The sequence below is a fragment of the Loxodonta africana genome, chromosome 12 (genome assembly GCF_030014295.1).
Source record: "Loxodonta africana isolate mLoxAfr1 chromosome 12, mLoxAfr1.hap2, whole genome shotgun sequence".
Taxonomy (NCBI): Eukaryota; Metazoa; Chordata; class Mammalia; order Proboscidea; family Elephantidae; genus Loxodonta; species Loxodonta africana.
In genome coordinates this window covers 49,469,756-49,492,679 of record NC_087353.1, presented here as the reverse complement: position 1 = coordinate 49,492,679, position 22,924 = coordinate 49,469,756, and the positions used below count along the sequence as shown (strand labels likewise).

Here is a 22,924-nt window from a genome sequence, read left to right as displayed (position 1 = left end):
GAGTACATAGCAAGGTGTATATAAATTTTTGTATGAGATACTGACTTGATTTGTAAACTTTCACTTAAAGCACAATAAAAATAATTAAAAAAAAAAAACCTCTGTATATATTTATATGCTTTATTGGTTTTGCTTCTCTAGCAAACCCAGCCCAAGACAGTGGCCACCTGTTCTGGGTCAAGCTTTGTTTAGGCATTTTGAGGGATATGAAGAAGAAACATAATCTCCATCCTTAAGTGTCCATAAATTAATTGAGAAACTATTTAAATAATGTTATGATCAAGCATGTGATAAAATGCAAACACAAATGGAAAAGCCAGAAAGCGCTGTAGAAATTCTGTGAGGAGGCTGGAGCAGACCGGATGGGTTTTATTGAATAGGTAGGTTTTGAAGATAGGTATTTGGATAAAAAGAAAAGAGTTTAAATCTTAAACCAAAAGTATCCTTTGAAGCCTTCTTAAAACCAAACTAGTTTAGCATAACTAGTAAAGAATGTCTGCCTTGAGCATTGTGCTTTTAACATCTATCTATATGAGATCAAATTGACAACAGCAACTAGAAAGATTAGACAGAAACTTAGTGGGGCAGTGAGTTTATTTTAAGGGGACAGAACAACTGAGAGAAGGAGCATGAGAATGGTTGCACACCTCGAAGAACGTAATCAATGTCACTGAATTGTACACGTAGAAATTGTTGACTTGGTGTATGTTGTGCTGTGTATATTCTCAACAACAACAAAAATAAGAATAAAAAAAAGGGGGGGGGTTGGATTTCATCCTCCAGACAGTGGGAATTCAGTAAAGAATTCCTTCCCCACTTTTATTTCTTTTTGCATTATAAAAATAGTCTATTATGTTTACAAAGATTCATACTAGCATGAAAAATGTTTAATAAAAAAATCCTAGGCTTTTTGTAAAACATTTCTGAAACATAAAAATTAGAATGTAGCCCTACCCCCCAGAAAAATCCCAGTACTCCTAGAGAAAAGTTCTCTTAATAATTTGGTACATATTTTCAATTTTTTCTGTACATATGATATGTTAATATTATTATTACAGAAATGGGACTATGCTATACTCTTTTGCAACCTATCATTTACGACTTGTGAGCAAAATTTAAATGAAAGCCATATTTTAAGATGATTACTCTTCTGGCATCATGAGCATAGGTCTCACTAATCCTTTTTAATTACAGTATGGACTTAATTACAGAGAGGAAATGGAAACACAGAGCATAAAGACTGTTACAGTAATCTAGGCAGGAATTGGGGTGGAGGCTATCACAATAACTGATAGAGTCAGGGATTGGGAATTTTTTTTCTATTAAGGATATATATATCTCCAAACCCATTGCCGTTGAGTTGGTTCTGACTTATGGTGACCCCATGTGTTACACAGTAGAACTGCTCCATAAGGTTTTCTTGGCTGTAATCTTTATGGAAGCACTCCACCAGGTCCTTCTTTTGTGGCACTGCTGGGTGGGTTCTAACCTTTTGGTTGGTAGAAAAGTGTAACTGTTAAGGTTGTGTGTTAACTTGGCTGGGTCATGATGCTCAGTGGTTGGACAGTTATGATGTACTTTGGCAGCTGTGTAATGGTGTAATTTCTTCCATAATGAGGTCTGCTATGAGCTGACAACCAGTTGAAAGGGAGTTTCATTGGAAATGTGGCCTGAGTCCAATATATGTGGACTTTCTGGCAAATCTCACTGGCTTTTGCTTGTTCTGGATCCTTCAGCTGGCTCCACATCTGAAATCCAGTTCTTCGGTCTTGATCTTGGGATTTGTCAGCCTCCGCAGCCTGTGAGCAATGAACTACCATCTTACTTGCCTCTCTTGGGATTTGTCAGCCTCCACAGTCTGTGAGCCAGTGGCCTTCCATTTTATCTGCTGATCCTGGGGTTTGTTGGCCTCTTCGGCCTATGATCCACAGGCCTGTTGTCTGACCTGCTGATCCTTATAGCTATGTGAGTTAGGAGAAGCCTCCAGCTTGACCCACGGACTTGGGACTTCCCAGCCTCTACAACCACATGAGCCATTTCCTTGCTATAAATCTCTATATATACTTATGCTTTGCTTCACTAACTTTGTTTCTCTAGAGAACCCAGCCTATGACATTTGGTACAGAGATTGGTTGCAGAAACAAAATTGTAAGGATGACTTTTCGAAATTGGTTCTCAATCTCATTAGTCTTAAAGATGTTGATGACTCTGCTTTCCAGTAGTAAAGAGGGCACCGCTAATCCATGGCATAAGGCGGCAATACAAAGACGCAAAATATCACCACCAAAAGATCAGGTATTGGTGAAAGGTGAGGCTCTGGGTGATTGCATGTGTCACACCTTTCTACAATTTTGTCCTAATGAGAAGTATAAGGAGGCTGGTTGGTTGGAACTACTTTCACTAGACAAAGTGGTGAAAGAAAGAGATGAACTCAGAGCTTCAGAGTCACAGTTCAAGGGTCACATAAATGACCTCAAAATTTCCACTTGTGCCTTGAAAGAGAACCTTATTGTTTGTAGTAACAGAGCTGATATTGCCAAAAAAACAAACCTGAAGTCTTATAAGAGTGGCTGAATTACAATGCCAATTGATTTCCCAACCTCAAATGATAGCTGAAGCTAAAGTGAGGACATTGATTGGGAAGAATTAGGATCCTGAAACTTGGGGTGGAGACATATGGGCAGATAATCAGGAAGCTGGGGATACTGAGCCCCTAAATTCTATTGAATCACTTCTGCCAACACAACCCTCTCATGTCCATGTGAAGAGATTACTCCATGTTTTCTTGCTAAACCACCCTCCCAAGTAAAACTATTACTCCTCCACTGCTATCTGATGAGAATAGCCCAGCTATGTCTGAAGAGCCTTTGTGTGAGTCATCCCCTGGGGAGGCATCTGACTCAGGCCTGGGACATCACTTGAGGCAGATGCCTTACAAGACATTGCTGAATGTTCTCAGAACATATCCCCACCACCCATTTTTGCTTCTAGACCTATAACAAGACTTAAGTTCCAGTGAGCTCCAAAAGGTGAAGCACAAGCATGACCCAGGAGGAGGTATACTACACTCCAAATGACCTGCTTGAATTTTCTAATATGTATAAATGGAGACCTGGGGGAATATGTGTGGGAATGGCTATTAAGGGTGTGGGATAACGATGCAAGGAACATAAAGTTGGATCAGTTTGAGTTTATTGATATGGGCCTACTAAGCACAGATTCTTCATTCACTGTTTTGGCTTGAGAAGTTAGGAAAGAATCTAATAGTTTATTTGGTTGGTTTGCTGAAGCATGGATTCTGCTGTGGCCCACACTAAATAAAGCTGAAGTGCTAGAGCTATCTTGGTATACTGCAGAAGGAATCCAAAGACTTACGGAAATTGGCGTGTTTGAGTAGATTTATCAGGTTAGAACAACAGACCCACACATGGAGTGCCCAGAGTATACACCTTTTGCCACAAAGGTGAGACACAAATTTGTGAAGGGAGCTCCAGCATCCTTGAAGACTGCTGTGATTGCTATTTTATGTAAGTCAGATTTGACAGTGGGAACTACCCTAACCGCATTAAAACACCTAACTGTAATAGGGCTAATTGGACCCCGTGGTGGTAGGGGCAAGTGGTGTCACTCAATCGACAGAGACAAGGTAGGCATGGTTACTGTTGTGGACAGCAGAATCAAAGCAGTAATCAGAATAGTCTCCTATGGACTTACGGCGCTAGATTAGTTACAGTTTCCCTAGGAGTGAAATAGATGGGAAATCTACTATTTACTTTATCTGTAAAAGTGGACAAATTCTAGGCCAAATAAATGGGAGCCTAACTTGAATTGCCAGAACAGAGAGTCATGGCCCCTCAATCAATTCCCAGGTTTGAGACAGTTTATAAACCCACAACTCATTGAATGAAGGGACTAATGGCTTTTCAGGACTTACTGGATACTAGCTCTGAACAGTAATTCCAGGAGACCCAAAACATCACTGTGGCTCACCAGTCAGAGTAGAGGTATAAGGTGGTCAAGTTATTAATGAAGTCTTAGCTCAGGTTTGGTCACAGTGGATTCAGTGTGTCCTTATACCCATTCTGTAGGGATTTCCCCAGTTCCAGAATGCATCACGGGAATAGAGATATTCAGCAACCGGCTCAAACCCCACATTAGACTGCTGACAAGTAGAGTAAGGGCTATTATGGTAGGAAAAGCCAAATGGAAGCCATCAGAACTGTCCCTACCTAGGGAAATAGTAAGCCAAAAGCAATACAGCATATTTGGAGGGATTGCAGAGATTACTGCCACCATCAAGGACTTAAAGGATGCAGGGGTGGTGAATCTCACCACATTGCCATTCAACTATCCTATTTGGCCTGTGCAAAAATCAGATGGAGCTTGGAGAATGGATGGTGGACTATTGAAAATCTAACCAGGTGGTGGCTCCAATTGCACCTGCTGTTCCAGTTGTGGTTTCAGTGCTTGAGCAAATTAATACATGACGTGGTACCCAGTATGTACCTATTGATCTAGCCAATGCCTTTTTCTCCATACCTTTTTCAAAGGACCATCAGAAACAGTTTGGCTTCAGCTGGAAGGTCAGCAATACAACTTTACTGCCTTATCTCAGCAGTATGTTAACTCCCCAGCCCTATGTCATAATTTAGTCCATAGGGACCTTGATCAACTTTCCTTTCCACAAGATGTCATGCTGGTCCATTACACTGATGACACTTAATACATTGGCATGCTAGAGGGTAAGAAATAAATCCCAAAATTTCAGGCACCTTCCACTTCAGTGAAATTTCTAGGGGTCCAGTGGTGTGGGGCATGGCAAGACAGTCTTCCTAAAATGAGGGATAAGTTATTGCACCTGGCTCCTCCCACAACTAAATAGGAGGCACAACACCTGGTGGGCCTCTTTTGGGTATGCTACTCCAGTCCATCAAGCAACTTTAAAAAGCTACTAGTTTTGAGTGGAGACCAGAAAAGAAGCCTCTGCAACAGGTTCAGGCTACCATGCAAGCCACTCGGCCACTTGGGCCATATGACCCAGATCATCCCATGGTGCTTGAAGTGTCGGTGGCAGATAGGAATGTTCTTTGGAGTCTTTGGCAGGCCCCTATTGGTGAATCACAGCACAGACCCTAGGATTTTGGAGCAAAGCCCTGCCATCTTCTGCAGATAACTACTCTCCTTTTGAGAAACAGCTTTTGGCTTGTTATTGGGCCTTTAGAGACTGAACGCTTGACAATGGGACACCAAGTCACCACGCAGCCTGAACTGCCCATCATGAACTGGGTGTTGTCTGACGCACAGAGTCATAAAGTTGGACGTGCACAGCAGCACTCCATCATTAAATGGAAGTGGTATATACAAGATTGGGCCCAAGCAGGACCTGAAGGCACAAGTTGCATGTGGAAGTGGCCCAAATGCCTATGGTCCCTACTGCTGTCACATTACCTGTTCTCTCCCAGTCTGCATCTATGGCCTCACGGGGAGTTCCTTATGACAATTGACTGAGGAAGAGAAAACTTGTGCCTAGTTTACTGATGGTTCTGCACAATATGCTGGCACCAAAGTGTACAGTGGCACCACTACAGCTCCTTTTGGGACGTCCCTGAAGGACAGTGGTGAAGGGAAATCCTCCTAATGGGCAGAACTTCGAGTGCTGCACCTGGTTGTTCACTTGGAAGAAATGGCCAGGTATGTGATTGTATACTAATCCATGGGCTGTGGCCAATGGTTTGGTCAGGGACTTGGAAGGAACATGATTGGAAAATTGGTGACAAGGAGTTATGTGGTTAGACCTCTCTGAATGGGCCAAAGAAGTGAAGATATTTGTGCCTCATGTGAATGTCCACTGAAGGATGACCTCAGCAGAGGAGGATTTTAACAATCAAATGGAAAGGATGATGCTTCTATGGAAACCAGTCATCCTTTTTCCCCAGCCCCTCCCATCATTGCCCAATGGGCTCATGAACAATGCGGCCGTGGTGGCAGGGATGGAGGTTATGCATGTGATCAGAAACATGGACTTCCGCTCATCAAGGCTGACTTGGCTACAGCCACTGCTGAGTTCCCAATGTGCCCACAGCAAAGACTGATATGGCACTATTTCTCAAGGTGATCAGCCAGCAATCTGGTGACAGATTGATTACATTGGACTGATTCTCTCATAGGAAGGGCAGCATTTTGTTTTTACTGGAGTGCACACCTACTCTGGATACAGATTTGCCCTTCCTACACACGATGCTCCTGCTAAAACTACTCTCTGTGAACTTACAGAATGCCTTATCCACCATTATGTTATCCCACACAGAATTGCCTCAGATCAAGGGACTCACTTCACAGCAATTGAAGTGCCGCAATGGGACCATGCTCATGGAATTCACTGGTCTTACCATGTTCCCCCTCATCCTGAAGCAACTGGCTTGACAGAACAATGGAATGGCCTTCTTGAGACACAATTATGGCACGAGCTAGATGACAGCATCTTGTAGGGTTGGGGCAATGCTGTATATGCTCTAAACCAGTGTACAATATATGGTATTGTTTCTACCATAGCTACGGTTCATGGGTCCAGGAAAAAAGGGATGGAATGAGAATGGCAGCACTCTGTATTCCTCCTTTTTGCTTCCTGTCCCCAGGACATTATGCTCTGTGGGTCTAGAGGTCTTAGTTCCAAAGGGTGGAATGCTCCCACCAAGAGAGAAAACACTGATTCCATTTAACTATAATTTAAGAATGCCACCAGGCCACTTTGTACTCCTCGTGCCTCTGGATCAACAGGCAAAGAAGGAAGTTATCATATTGGCTGGTGTGACTGATGATTAGCAAGAGGAAATCAGATTGATATTACATAATGGCAGTAGAGTATGTCTTGAATACAGGAGATCCCTTAGGATGTCTCTTAGTAATACCATGCCAATTCCAACATGACTACTAATGGCTCAGACCCTTCAGGAATAGTTTGGATCGCCCCACCAAAGTACAACCAGCTGAGGTGCTTGCTGAGAGTAACGGGAATACAGAATGGGTGGTAGAAAAAGGTATTTCTAAATACAGTTGCAGAAATGAGGGCTGTAATTGTTATATTTCTTCCTTGTATGTGTCTTAGTTATCTAGTGCTGCTATAACAGAAATACCACAAATGGATGGCTTTAAGAAACGTAAGTTTATTCTCTCACAGTCTAGGAGACTAGAAGTCTGAATTCAGGGTGCCAGCTCCAGGGGAAGTCTTTCTCTGTCAGCTCTGGAGGAAGGTCTTTGTTATCAATCTTTTCCTGGTCTAGGACATGTGGTCCTGGCTCTGCTTTCTTGGTATGGGTCCTCCCCTTTGTTCACTTGTCTCCTTTTTTGTAGATTGAGTTCTGCCTCATCAACATAACTGCCACTAATCCTGCCTCATTAACATCACAAAGATAGGATTTACTAGGAAAATCGCATCAGATGACAAAATCCTGGACACTCACACAATACTGGGAATCATGGCCTAGCCAACTTGACACACATTTTTTGAGGACACGATTTAATCCATTAACAGTGTGCATCAAATATTTTTGTTTTATTCACTTATAAAACATAAGATGTAAAAGGGCTAGTGCTTTTGGTCATACACATTTAGTTGTATCATGTTCGGCACAAGTGTGGCTTTATAATATTCTTTATTGAGAGATTGTGTATGGTTAAGGAAGATGTGTATGGGTGCCAAGTTGACAAAGGGTAGACTGTGATGGTTAAGGTTGTGTGTCAACTTGGCTGGGCCATGATTCTCAGTGGTAGGGCAGTTATGATGTAGTCTGTCAGTTACATAATGAAGTCATCACCCCCACAATGTGATCTGATAAAATGTCACCACCTTGTTAAGATCTGCCATGAGCAGACAATCTGTTGAAATGGAGTTTCCTTGGGGGTGTGGCCTGCATCCAATATATGTGGACTTTCTGGCAAAGCTCGCTGGCTTTTGCTTGCTCTGGATCCTGCAGCTGGCTTCTCATCTGACCTCTGATTCTTAGGACTTGAGCTAGCAGCTTACCTGCTGATCTTAGGGTCCATCAGCCTCCACAGCCTGTGGGATGGCTGCCTGCCATCTTACCTGCCAATCTTGGGATTTGTCAGCCTCTGCATCGTGTGACCCAGTGGTCTGCTGTCTGACCTGTTGATCTTGGGTTTGCCAGCACCTGCAGATACATGAGTCAGGAGAATCCTCCAGCCTGACCCATGGACTTGAGACTTCCCAGCCTCTATAACCATGAGTCATTTCCTTAATATAATATATGCATATTTAAATATCTTGAACCACATAAATTAAAATACCCTCTTACTTTTGAGAGAAAAATATAGAAAATTCCACTAATTCACATTTTAAGATAGTCATACACTTAGATTGTAGAAGTTCCAAAAATCTGAAATGAAAGGAACTGCTTCTAAGCGTAACAGCTGGTCTTATTTTATATAATGATGTATTTTCTGATAATAAAAGCATTTGTAGAAAGCATGGAAAAATTCAAAAGTAAAACAAAAATAAATGAACCTCACTCAGATGTCTATCACTCAGCTATAACTACAATGTACATTTTGGCTTATTTCCTTTCAGACATTTTCCTGTGTAAATGTATGTATATACACATAATTAAAAAATACACACAGAATTTTTATTTTTAATTAATTAAAATGTATATTATATAAGCCTCTTAAATGTTATTTTCTAATATTTGCAGAAAAACTAGTATATTTGGGGGCTATCATAAAAATCATAAATAAAATTTATCATCCAGTTATATGAAATAAAACTAAATCCCTAGGTTAGATTTACTTTTACTACTGCAAAAGTCTTTACTCTTCTCTACATAATTGTTTTGATTTTCACAGAAATTGAAGAATTTAGTTACATATTAGTTTAGCTTTGTACTTTTTTTTTAATTACCACAAGTGCATTTACAGTTTTGATGGTTGAAGTTATTTTCTTCCTACAGTCTTACAGAGCACCATGTGTAACACTGCTAAAATCCATATGTATTGTTCATATGGTAGATAAGTTTGCAGGAGTAAAATTTTGTCACTTTTCTATTACTGTTTATATAATCCTGGAAAGAATATATTTTCAAGCTTAAAGAAATTTTGTTTTTTAAATCTAATTATTTTTGTTATTTTTTATTGTAAAAAAATATAGATAATGCAACATTTGCCAATTAAACATTTGTCACTTGTACAATTCAGTTATCATCCTTAAAAAATTATTGTGTTTTAGGTGAAAGTTTACATAGCCAATTAGTTACCCATTTAACAATTTTTATACAAATTGTTCCAAGACACAATGTGTCAACATTCTCACTATTTCCATTCTGTTTGTTCTGCTTCCATTATTCTAGCTTCCCTGCCCTTCCTTAGCTTCTCATATTTTAGGGTAAATGTTGACAGTCTGGTCTCATAGATTATTTATATACATATACTTTTATCTTTTTAACGAAATTGGTATCATACAAGATATCTGCTTTGTGATATACAGTTTTTTACTTGACAATTGTGTTATCTTCTCAGGTCTTCAAATATTCTTTTAAAAAATGATTGTTTCTCCAAATTGGTATTGATTCTTTTCGTTGATTATAACAGCAATACAATTTCATTTCAAAAATGTAAATGCAGAAGTATATAAATTACCTACCCCATTCATTTTCATTGAGTCGATTCAGATTCATAGTGACCCTATAGGACAGAGTAGAACTGCCGCATAAGGTTTCCAAGGCTTTAAATCTTTACGGAAACAGACTGCTACATCTTTCTACCGTGAAGTGCCTGGTAGGTTTGAACCACTGATCTTTCGGTTAGCTGCCGAGTGCTTAACCATTGCGCCACAAGGACTCCTAGTATGTAAATTATAATCACATAATAATCCCATAATCTCACCTCCCAGAGAGAGATACACAGGTATGCTGGAAACTGCTCACACCAGCTCATTCAGGCTGACTGTGTGCATATCCTCCCATCCATGTTCAATAACTATACATTGATAGCTTGAAATTAGTCATGACAGAAGTATTTAAACCACATATCAGGACTATTTTTTCCAAAGAGCTAGTTTTTAAACATTTATCCGTATTCTACTATGTCCTCCTAGACATTTTTGCATATTTATTTATATAAACTTAGAAAACATGTAATTTTCTAACAGCTTTGATGACTCAACAATATATATTGTTCCTCTCTTCAGTACACATTCATCTACCTTACCCTTTTCAACTGATAGATCATATTCCACTGTAAGACCATATCATAATTTGATGGGTGTTTTGGTTGGTTCCAATTTCTGGCTATTATAAACAAAGTTTCAGTGAACATTTTGTTCACATACATTTGCATATCTGTCAAATTTTTTCTTAGGATAAATTTCTAGATGTGGAAATGTTGATTCAAAGAATATACACATTTACAATTTAGATAGTTAATACCAAATTACCTTTTCAAAAGATTAACCCATTTTTATACTCCCACAACTAGTATATCAGAATGCCCGGAAAAACATGATTTAAATGATTGCACAGCACTCGAGCTTATGGACGTGTGATAATTTGATCAATTCCACACTGTGATGTTTCTAATATTTTTCATTACTGTAAATAATGATATAATAAACACCCTTATACAACTTCCTATGAATCTATTTTTCTAAAATAATTTCCTTGACATGTAATTAGAGAGTCAAAGATAAGAATATTTTTATGACATTCTGATACATATTAACAGCTTTAGGTCAATGACTCTAGAAAATCCATTAGGTTTTTTCTCCTTTAGTTACTTTTTGGCATTTTAGTCCCTGGATTCTATTGTATTCCCCCATGCAAATGTTTATTCTCTGTTAATTCACAGATATAATGCATGTTTGCAAGTTAAACTTGTCCATGTATTACTATGAATCATTATTAACCTAAAATGTCACACCCATTTAAAGTAAAGGATTAACCCTGCAAGTCACTTCCCTAATGAGTAAGGAAAAGAAATTACATAGTCAAGAAAATAAAACTGTACTTTTCAGGGAAATTTCATCTTCTGGAGCCTGTAAATGGAGTACTGCTTTTTTTTTTTTTTTATTGAGAAAACAGAGAAACCAAATGGATAAACACAGCTAAATTTTGTTATAAAAAAATTTTGGTTATTGTTTAAAGGTTACGCTCTTGAAATCTCTCTTTGCTCCTGGCTTGCCATTTCTTGCTAAGGAAAAACTGGTAAGTCTGTAACTGAACGCCACTTGGGTTCTTGTCCTGTTTTATTAGCCGATTGAAATAAGACGGATACTGATTGCAACGGAAATTGCCTGCACATACAAGGAGCGCGTGGGGTCTAGTGACCTTAAGGCCACGTGCTCACTGACTAAGGGGGCTGGGGAGCTTTTTGTTTCCAATGGCATCAGGGCATTGGGTTTGGTACCCGGAATTTTCTGCCTTTAGCCCTCCCATGCCTATATTTGGGGGTGGGCAGGGGGTCAGTTGAATGATGCGACTTCAACCTGTGCATGCTTCCAGGTGTAACTAGAGCTAGTCTGTGGACGGAGCCACTACCTGCTGCAACTTCCTGCTCAAAACAAGCTTGTGGTTAGCAAGACGGGGGGGAAAGGGTGTTGAGTGGGGTTTTCAATATGGCTGAGCAGCCTGTTTCAATCCCGCCTTTTTGTTGTAGGTTTCTCAATCTTGGGAAACAGGGCGCCGTGTCTCTCTGGCTGCTTCTTGCTGGATGGGGGCGTAGAGGTCTAAGGCCTAGAGAAGTGGAACTCTTGTGTTGTCTGAGTTAAACTGTTTTATCTCTCTTGTATCTATCCCACCCAGTGCCGTTGAGTCTATAGTGGCCCTTTATTAGGCTGTTGTCTCCCTTCTTGATAGGGGGGTGGTTCGAAATTTCTGGGCAACCATCATTTGGAGCTGGAACTTTTCAATCACTTGAAATGACTCTACCCTTCAGGGGACAAGGCATTAACTCATTAAGGCATACACCAAGACACATAAGCTTATGTAGAGAGAGGAACAACACAAGCAAAGGTTAAAATAGAAATTAGTAAAATGGCTAGGGCAAAAACAATTCTTAATACTTTTATAGTACTTATTTTTATGATACTTATTTACCGGTCTTTGTTTCATCTCTTGAATAGCCACTTAAATCTTTTCACTGGTTCATTTTTTTTTTTTAAAAAAAAGGCAAAAGTGGGAAGTAGACAAGCATGTTGTTAGAGTCATGTCTTTTCAAGTCTTAAGAATATTACAGGGTATAAAATGAGCAAAGTCATTGAAAGCTTCACCCTTTCACAAATTGGCTAGAACCTGTGATCTTATATTCTGAATTGTCTTTTTTTAATGATTATTGGTACAGGTTTCAGTAACGACAGTCAGGAGGGTCTTCATTGGTCCAACAAATTTCTGTTTACTAGGTGTTAATAGAAAAAGATAAGAGTGGAAAGTCTTTTGTGTTCTGGCTTATGTGAAAGTTTCCCTACAAGACCTTTTCTAAGATGATTCTATTGTCTTTATACCTCAGGGCCTAGTTGATGTGTCCTTGTGAGTCCAGCTCTAGCTGGGTCACATTCTCTATGCTCAAGGACAGGTAATAATGACTCTAATATTATTTCTTAAATCATTTCTTCCTTTTGGTCAGAGATTGGAAATACCACATCGATGATCAATACCTGGACTTAGTCAAGCTCCTACATGGCGACCATGGCAGGTTCTTCAAACTCACGGTGCTGGTTTTCCACTGGATATGATCTGGTTTTTCACCAGGATCTTAAGAGCGAAGTTCTCATTAATTGTATTGTTGAAGTGAGCAGACTCAATGTACATCAACATTTTAGCCCAAGGCTGCCTTTTGTCTTTGAGGTGTGTAAGACAATAGGATAAATTTTTATTATGCCTAATATTACCAGGATGTAGATTAAGAATATTACTTGTAAAAAGAAAAGTACAAATAAATCTGGTGTTTGTAAGGGTGTTATAGTGTGTGACCAAGTACCTTGCTATCCAGTGTTATGTATATCCTGTTCTATTTCTCCTGTGTTATTTATCTAAATGTAACAAGAGGTATTTGCTACAGCACATATTACACTTTCTTGGACCAATAAATAAAAATCTAAGGCTATTTTGTTATCTCATGTCACCTTGGTTTAATGAGGTAGAGATCACTGTTGTGTTTCTATGTCACTAACAACATCCCTGTGTCTGTTATTTGTCACATAGCGATGGATAAATTTCTTAAAGATTTCTCCAATTCAAATATACTGTAAGTAGGAATTAAATTTACCAACCATACCTGAGTGTTGGACCAGTGGGCTTTCTTCTGACTGTCCTTTTACAAAGGATAACAAATTAACATTACCTTTCTACTATTTACTACGGATATCTAAAGATAATCTTAAAGTTCTCAAAGCGTATTCATTGCCCAGATTAGCTAGGAATCAAAACAAGAGATTGTCTATGTAAATTCACTATTAGTTGGAAAGGGATCATCTAAATTTGTTTAGTTGGATCTACCACACTAAAACGTATCATTTATAAGGCACACAAAGTTTGTCTAGAGAAAACAGAAGGCATAGAAAAATTTATATATCACAAACAAGTTTCTGTTAAAGAATACGTGATTAGCAAGATAATACAGGATGGACTTCTCCTGTTGGAGCTCTCTAGTTAATCTGTCTAAAATATATTAAGGGTTTTTCCTGAGGGCAAGCTGTGTCTCATTGGTTTACTTATTAAGTCATGGGTCACCTTCTCAAAAGCAGAAGTGGAATTTAAGACAAAATGGAGTCTGAGTCATGAGGTTGATCTCTGAGAACCTGATTTCTTTAAGTTACATAATTTTCTATATAGCAAGAGGTTAAGAGTTTGATTACAAGCATTAGACAGGTATTTCATACAACATTATCTTAAAAGCTGATTAAACCAATTACTGATTTACCTTAAATATAACTCTGTTTACTGATTTTTGGAGTCAGTTTCTCAAAACAGACTGAATTCTTCAAAAAAAAAAAAAAAAAGCATAACATCTGGAGCAAAATGGTCTTGTTCGTGTATCTGGACAATTGTTTGACTACAAGTAGCTTTAGGAATCAGTTTTTTTCTCAAAGCTCAAGGTTTAATTAAAAGGACACCCAAAGGCGATGGCCTATGTAGGTTGTCCCAACCTCTATGAAAGTCAGAAATCTGGATTTTAGGAAAATCATATAGTCTTTCATGGTTCCCTCTTTGGATCAGGATCTTGTAATAGAATCTTTGATTAAAAATGTTTAATAAATGGTAATTGGGTACTATCTGGTTTTTAAGATCTCAGGCACCATATAATAAATCAGGAGGTAGAATAGAAACACTAACACTAGGCCAATTGTCTGAAATAATTAATGAAACCATGACTCTAAGGTCTTTGAACCAAGGAAACAAATCTCATGAGGTGTTTGTTTACACATAAGTAGCATCAGTAACTGTTTTTCATGTGTCTCAGGAACAACTACATTCTCTCAAACCTAAGACTGTGTATTAATATAAACACAGCAACATTTATCTATTAAGGAACAAACTATTCTTTGAGAGAACTAATAGAAAATCTGATGTTATTCTAATCTGTAAAATCATAGCTCAAATTTTACACACTTTTCTGGTTATGATATTTACATCTTTGGTAAGTTTACCAAAAGGAACTTCTAATTAAAGAGTTAAAATAATTAAACCCATTAGGTAGATAATTTAGGAGAAAAGAGGAAAATGATTTCTTATATTTAGAATGTAGGACTTTAAAGCATTATTTCCAGAAAGACTTCAAAATATCAGAAATATTTTTACATAAAACCCATAGTATCATTTCATTTACTCAGTCTTATGTAGTTAACTTCTGTTGCAGGTGATTCTGGATTGGCTGCAGTTTGCAAAACCATCAGCTTCTTATAGAGTTCTGGAAATCTTGATTAAGTCTAGTCACAGACTTTTTTTGCAAGTTCTATACAGTCCATATTTTTTGTTGAGATATTCTGGTCAAATGTTTTCAGAAAATCGGCAAAGCAAAAATTTATCTGTAGATGACAAAACTTATTATGGCCATGATTAATTTATAAACATAACTCTTAAAAGGCAAAGACTTGATAGAAATTAATTACAAGCATAATACAAAGGCCGAATAAAATCAGTTAAAAAAAAAAAACACTTCAGATAAAAATATTTTTAAATATACCCACTAATAACCATATTTTTAAAGAACTTCAGACATAGCACATAATAATCTTGAGACATAAAACTATATAGTCAGTATATACTAAGAATATACCAAGATTATCAAGTCTCTACCTGAATAGTAATAAAAAAAAAATAAATAACTTCATAGGTAAATGATTTGAATTCTCCAGTAAAACTACTGGCTTTGATGATGTTAGATTCAAAAAATAAAGTTTGAACCAAGTTAGCAATAAAGAAATAAAATTGTGACATAATGTTATGCATTTGTTGTCTAATATTAGGCAAACACATAAGAGGAAATACTAACATATAAATTTTAACCCGAAGAGGAAGAATCAGCACTTCTCTTGATTTTAACAACAGGTTCCATGTATTTTATAACATGTTAAATAAACTTTTTCAGCACTTTTATAAAAATTTTATGGCTTTCCATGAAGTTTCAAACTTGTCAAGAGTTTATCATAAGTTACTGTGAAACAATATTTAAGTTATTTCACCAAAGATCTTAAAAACATTAGCCTTTTTTCTTCTTAAAGCCATGTGGCTCGGTTTCTGACTCAGGTACCTTATTCTAATGAGACTGAACCTTTGTTTTAGAGGCAGGTTACATAAATCAATTAACTCTTTAACTCAGAAATGAAAGAAAATTTTGCTATTTTAACAGCGAGAAACCTAATTATTTATGTGCTATAAAAGCTCTTAAAAATCTCATAAATTAAACCATTAAACTTCAGATAAAACTTTTGACCATACCAAATAAATTTCTTTTTAATAAACTTCTTAAAACTTGTCTTTGTTGTATATCTCTTATAGTAAAAAAATAGTACACCCCTTTAAATGGCAAAAATGAACTCATGTATGAGCTGACCCAAATATACACACACATATATCCTTTCTCTTGTGGTATAAAAAGCAAAAGTATATAAGCTTAAATTACGACAAATATCTATTAATTCAACATCAATAAGTTACCTAAAAGGTCTTAGAAATTATTTTAAGCCTGTATACCATAAATCATAACAATTTGAAATAAAGTTGCTTTAAATATTCCAAGTTTTCATTTAACTTTTACTATTTCCCATATATATATATTTCCAATCTAACTTTAGCCATTAAAGATTTCATCAACTGGCTCTGGAAATCACAAAGTCTCTGTTTAATTGACCAATTTATTGATATGGATATAACCTCTTAAGTCTCTGGCTAGGGTTGGAAACATTTTTCTAGGCCATTTTGGGTGTGTCATTATGATTTTTATTTGACCTTGGTGGCTGAGGGCTGGGGGCTGAGGAGGCCTGATTTTGTCCCACCCTACCTACCTTTTAAATCCAGGTAGAAGACAAGATTAGGTCGCCCCGATTCATTTACATATGTTTAAGTGTCTTTAGGCATTTGGAAAGCCAAAAGATAACAATTTCTTTCTCTTTATCTCAGAGTAAACTTGGCAGGCCAGTTCTATTAGCCAGGAGACTTTTAACCCTCTACTTCTTTCAGTTTTTGAAGCTTTTCTTTTAGCGAAAAAGGAACTTATTTGTCTCATGCACTGCAGCCAAGAGTTTTTTTTAGCTCTGGGACATAACCTCTTTTTAAAATCTTAACACTGTGCCCAGGGTGTTCTCTGTATTCTGATTCAGATCCCAGTCTAGACTGAAAATCTGTTTTCGCCATGTATCTCTTTTTTTTTTTTTTTTAAGAAACAGAAAAAAAAAAACTTTAAGGCCACGGGACTCTCAAGCTTATTTTCTTGGGCTATTCTTAAACCGAGACCTACATCTACAACCCACAGCTAGGGTTGGTAATTCTTGGGATTACAGTCTTCTCAGGGGTGGGAAAAAAAAAAACCAAAAAAACACCCTTTTCTACATGGAAAAGAAAGAGGAAATAAAATACGGAGAGCGAAAAGAGCAGAGTGGATACTAAGATGAGAAAGAGAAGAATGTTGCCAAAAACCGCAGAGGGACTTGAACCCCCCCAAACCGCCAATGGGGCGAGGGCCCCTTAATTAGGCGCAAGTGGGTCCCAGTGGGCCACAACCCCTATTTCCCTCGTTTTTATGGGGTCTGAGTCTTAAGACTGCGCTTGGCCACCCTCTTCTTGCCTAATTCCCGAGACCAGTGGAACTACCTGGTCCAGCGCGCTTACCTGAAGTTAGAGGCCTCTCCCGTCCAGTTTCTGTTCCCGAGCTGAGGTGCGGAAGCGGCGGACTTTGTCCGGAGTGGAAATCACGGCAGCCACCCAAGACCCCTTAACGATCAAATGAGATCGGGCGCGCCTTAAGGGGTATCAGGGGTCCGGATACTCACTGACCGGGTTTCACAGTCAGCCGTCCTGGCAGAAGTCGCCAGAATTTGTAACCGAATGCCACTCGGTTTCTTGTCCTATCTTATTAGCCGATTGAAATAAGAGGGACACTGACTGCAACGGAAACAGAAAGTGGCAAGTTTATTGTCTGCTCATACAAGGATCGTTGTGGGGTCTAGTGACCTTAAGGCCACGTGCTCACTGACTAAGGGGGCTGGGGAGCTTTTTGTTTCCAATGGCTTCAGGGGGTTGGGTTTGGTACCCGGAATTTTCTGCCTTTAGCCCTCCCATGCCTATATTTGGGGGTGGGCAGGGGGGTCAGTTGAAGGATGTGATTTCAATCTGTGCATGCTTCAAGGTGTAACTAGGGCTAGTCAGTGGACAGAGCCGCTACCTGCTGCAACTTCCTGCTCAAAACAAGCTTCTGGTTAGCAAGACAATGGGGGGGGAAGGGGTGTTGATTGGCGTTTTAAATATGGCTTAGCAGCCTGTTTCAAGTCTGTGCGTGTATGTGTGTGCGCACATGCGTGTGCACATCTCATTTTGCAGATGAATGAGGTCTCTTGGGATATACCATTTCAACTGAGGGTATACCATCACCATCTTGTGGCCTTTTGCCATATTTCCATTAAGGATTTTACTATCATAACATCTTTTTCATAACTGTAAGCATGAATGACAGTGTATCGCCTCTTGGTAATAATTCATCTGTGGATTAGATAAAATATACTGACAGCCAGATACACCCTGCATACCAGAGGTTCCTGCCCCATGGTGAGATGATGCAATCTCTGCCTTTATGCTGTGTTCTCACAGGAGTCTAAAACCACCAGCTGAATTGGGAAACCAGTGAAGAGATTTAATCAGAGTAGTTTTACTGTAAAGTGAAAATTTCTATTTTGTTTTGTGCTTCAGCTGAATCTATTTTAGTGGTTCCTTTTAATTTGTAATAATATTGGCTGGCAGGGGAGTCTGTAAATCTCCTGATTTTTCTCCATCTCTTTGGTTATAGTATTGGGGTTATACTATTTCCCACTTTTGTTTCAATATTTCCCCACCTCAGTACTATTTCATAATGTGCTTTTTAAAAAAGAAATTCCATTCTCATTTCTTTTGGATGGTTCCTCCCTTCCCTTTGTCTCTTTAAACTGTTTTTTTCTTTTTTCCTCTTCTTACTCATATTTCCATTTTTAGTTTCTTTGGTATCCTTGCTGCATATCACTTTTCTTACTCAGCTTCCTCTACCAACACCCATCTCCCATGTGTCCTCCTTTGTTCCTCCTAATCCCTTCCCCCAGCAGTTTGTTCCTGCTCTGCTAGTGTTGAGTGCACTGACCTCATCCTGTCTGCTGCACAGGTCTCTTAAGGATAAAACTCCCCAGTAACCCCTAAGCTTCAAGGAAGGACCTAAAGACTGCAATTGAAGCCAGCCGCTTAACCTAATCTATATTCAAGAAGAAAAGTTTCAAAAGACAAACTTTGCCTCAGTCCTAAGAACTAATTCCTGACTCATTACATTTTTTCTGTTCTCTTTTCCTCAATATAACTGCAAATTTTCATAGGAAGTATAATGCAACATTTTCCAAACTCACATTTTAGCAGGAAGCAGTCATTTACTAGTACGTTAGAGCTGACATTTAAATCTTACAAAATGAATTAGATTAATGGTGGTGAGATGAAAGAGGCTTGGGGAAAGGATTTCCTATCATTGTGAATAACAGCATAAATTTTATTATGGGATGTCTATTTTCTGTCTTTTTCTAGATAGCCTGTAACTTTTCCATGAGATAATCAGCTTCATATTCAAATATCTTTCATAACTCTAACTGGGTAAACAGAGCTCCAACACAAAAAAGATTATTTGAGACAACTAACAGTGATTTCCAGTTTATACAGTATGCATTTCCTGCCATGAAGTATGAAGATAACAAAAAGTTTTATCAGCCTATGAACCTATGGTTTACTCATCCTTCAGACTCTGAAGATCTCCCTGGTCAAAGAATTCTAGATACCACATTAGTAGGAAAATACAGATTGAATAATATTCCCTCAACAAAATTTCCCCCTAAGTCTACAACTAAGGCCCCCAGTGGGTACAAGAAGCATGTGATGGGCCACTAACCTAAAGGAGCAGTGGCTCCATAGAAGAAAGGCTTGGCGAGCTGCTTCCCATAAAGATTTCAGCCAGGAAAAGCCTATGGAGCAGTTCCACTCTGCAACACATGGGATCACCACGAGTCGAAATTGACTTGACAGCAATGGGTTTGGTATTTTGTTTTTTTGTTCTAAAACTAACGTGTTCATTGTAGAAAACCTCAGCATCCATAGTTAAACACTACTAACATTTTGGTATCAGTCTTTTTACTAATTTAAATTTTACTTTGAATACAGTCACTTGGTACGAAATTCAAAAGGTACAAAAAAATACACTATAGGCAGTGCCAGGATAGTGGAGTAGTCAGATACTTCCTGTGGTCCCTCTTACAAAAAAGACCCCCCCAAAAAAACAAGTCAATCGATTATATATGACAATCTAGGAGCCTTGAACATCAAAGGCAAAGTTGAGGAATCAGACTGAGCAGCAGGGGGAGGGAGAGACAGTTTGGAAGCAGCAAGGAGTTGCCAGACCTGACTGGTGGGAACCGGTACCCTGCAGGCCAGATCCGCTGGTGCAAGCGCAGTAAGGCAACCAGTGGTGTTCGGGATGTGTTTTGCACATTGGGAGAGAACGTCTGGAGGAGAGTCTACTCACGCCTACAGGATCCATGAAAAGCAGTGGTTAATTGGCCAAAGATAAGTACATGCATCTAACCTACTGCGAGGATCAAAACACACCCCTTTGGGAAAAACCTCTCTCCCATTTACCTGCCTCCTTCTGGCTCTGCACTGGGTCTGAGCCGGCTTCAGAGACTGCAGCGTCCCGTGATGAGGAATTAGGACCTGTCGTGCACCCTGAGCCACTCTTCCAACCTTGGAAAGAGAGCAAATTAACGAACAGGAAATATAATCTGCTGGCTCCTCTAAGCCAGGGATGCAGTGCAGAAACAGCTCCTTTGCTTGGGTACAGGCATAAGGGGTCCACAGACTTTGAATACCTTTCACCCCTGCATAGACCTGTGTGTGCCCATTACCATAGCATAGGCTCTCATTAGCATAGTGTAACAGCGTATATACCCGAAGTCCAACCTCAACTATATCAGCTATATGGTGGAGATGCAGGTTCGTGACATTTGATACTGCTTAGCCTTAGCCTATTAAGCAGGGTCCTCACCTACCCACGTCAGGGGCCTGAGGAACGGTGACTCCACCCATACCACCTAATCAACAATGAGAGGGGTCCAAGAATAAGTGGTGACTCCCAGTCCTTACAGCCAACAGCACTGGGTGCCCATAGACTGACTGCGAAACCCACCCACCTACATGCTCTAGGGAACGGACATGCTGTCCTCACATATACTCAGGGGTGGCTGTCAGCCCCCTGCCTTGCTCAGCACACGACCCTCTACTACAGCCAAATACCTGTGCCTACACCAATCTCTCCTGACTGTCTAAGACTGCAGGTGAGAGCCTGTACCACACATTAGGTGACTGACTGCCTAGACACCTGAGCTAAATCCATACAAGAAAAGTAAACAGACTTCTGGGCTCACATACCTAGTAACAGCTCTAGCCACCTGGTGATAGGACGTTATAGCTTCAAAGGTGCCAATAATCAAACTAGCTCACACAACTAGCCCATTTGGGCATATCAAAACAAAACAAGAAGCTAGGGCAGAGTAACCAAACATAAAATAAATAAATATGATAACTTATTGATGGCTCAGAGACAACAGTAAATATCAAGTCACATAAAGAGGCAGACCATGATGGTTTCATTAAGCTCCCAGAACAAAGAATCAAGAAAACTTCTGGATGAAAAGAATTTCCTGGAATGACTGGAGGTAGAATACAAAAGAATTAATATACGGAATTCTTCAAGAGATCAGGAAGGAGACCAGGCAAAACACAGAACACGCCAAAGAGCACACAGATAAAGCGAGAAGAACTTAAGAAGGTTATACAAGAGCATAATGACAAATTTAACAGGCTGCAAGATTCCATAGAGAGACAGCAAACAGAAATCCAGAAGATTAACATTTCAGAATTAGACAACTCAATAGAAAGTCAGAGGAGCAGAATTGAGGCAATGGAAGTCAGAATTAGTGAGATTGAATATAAAGCACTTGACACCAACGTATCTGAGGAAAAATCAGATAAAAGAATTAAAAAAAATGAAGAAACCCTAAGAATCATGTGGGACTCTACCAAGAGGAATAACCTAAAAGTGACTGAAGTACCAGAATGGGGGGTGGGGGAAGATAGCAGAAAATAGAGAGAGAATTGTTGAAGATTTTTTGGCAGAAAACTTCCCTGATATCGTAAAAGATGAGAAGATATCTATCCAAGATGCTCACTGAACACCACACAAGGTAGATCCCAAGAGAAAGTCACCATGACATATCATAATCAAACCTTGCCAAAAACGAAGATAAAGAGAGAATTTTAAGAGCGGCTAGGGATAAAAGAAAAGTCACGTACAAAGGAGAGTCAATAAGACTAAACTCTGACCACTCAGCAGAAACCATTCAGGCAAGAAAGCAATGGGATGACATATATAAAGCCTTGAAGGAAAAAAAATTACCAGCCAAGAATTATATATCCAGCAAAACTATGTCTCAAATATGGTGGTGAAATTAGGACATTTCCAGGTAAACAGAAGTTTAGGGAATTTGCAAAAACCAAGCCAAAATTACAAGAAATATTAAAGGGAGTCCTCCAGTTACAAAATCAGTAACATTATATAAAAGGCCAAGACTAGAACACAGGACAGAGCAACTAGGAATTAACCCAGATATGGAAATCACAAACATAAATCAAAGTTAAAACACTCAAAACAGGGAAATAGAGATGTCATTATGTAAAAGATGGCAACATCAAAATAAAAAAGAGGTGCTAAAAATGTAGTCATAGATCTTTCCAATGGAGAGGAAGTCAAGACCATATAAAGAAATAAAAGATTGGTTTAAACTTAGAAAAATAAGGATAAATATTAAGACAACCACAAAGGAAACTAACAGTCCTACACATCAAAATAAAAAACAAGAAAAAGATAAAGGCTCAGCCAATGCAAAATCAACAACAATGAAACAGATGAAAACAAAATACACAAAGAAAAACATGTATTAGGGCTCCTAAGCGTTGTACCTATTTTTTCTTCTATTATCTTTATTGTTTTAGATTTTATATTTAGGTCTTTGTTCCATTTTTAGTTAGTTTTTGTGAATGGTGTGAGGTATGGGTCTTGTTTCATTTTTTTGCAGACGGATATCCAGTTATGCCAGCACCATTTCTTAAGCAGCCTGTCTTTTCCCCATTTAGGAGACTTTGGGCCTTTG

General features: G+C 38.8%; 1 long non-coding RNA gene across 5 annotated transcripts in view; it reads right to left on the bottom strand.

Moving 5' to 3' along the window:
* Window positions 1-232: 232 nt before the first annotated feature.
* The window catches only part of LOC111747818 (uncharacterized), a 38,186-nt gene continuing 15,494 nt past the window's right edge, over window positions 233-22,924 (bottom strand). For 2 of the 5 annotated variants that reach the window (XR_010323574.1, XR_010323578.1), the window contains exon 3: window positions 233-20,459. This is a non-coding gene — a long non-coding RNA (uncharacterized LOC111747818). The remainder of the gene's footprint in view (window positions 20,460-22,924) is intronic. The other 3 variants (XR_010323575.1, XR_010323577.1, XR_010323576.1) reach the window with 3 other exon arrangements.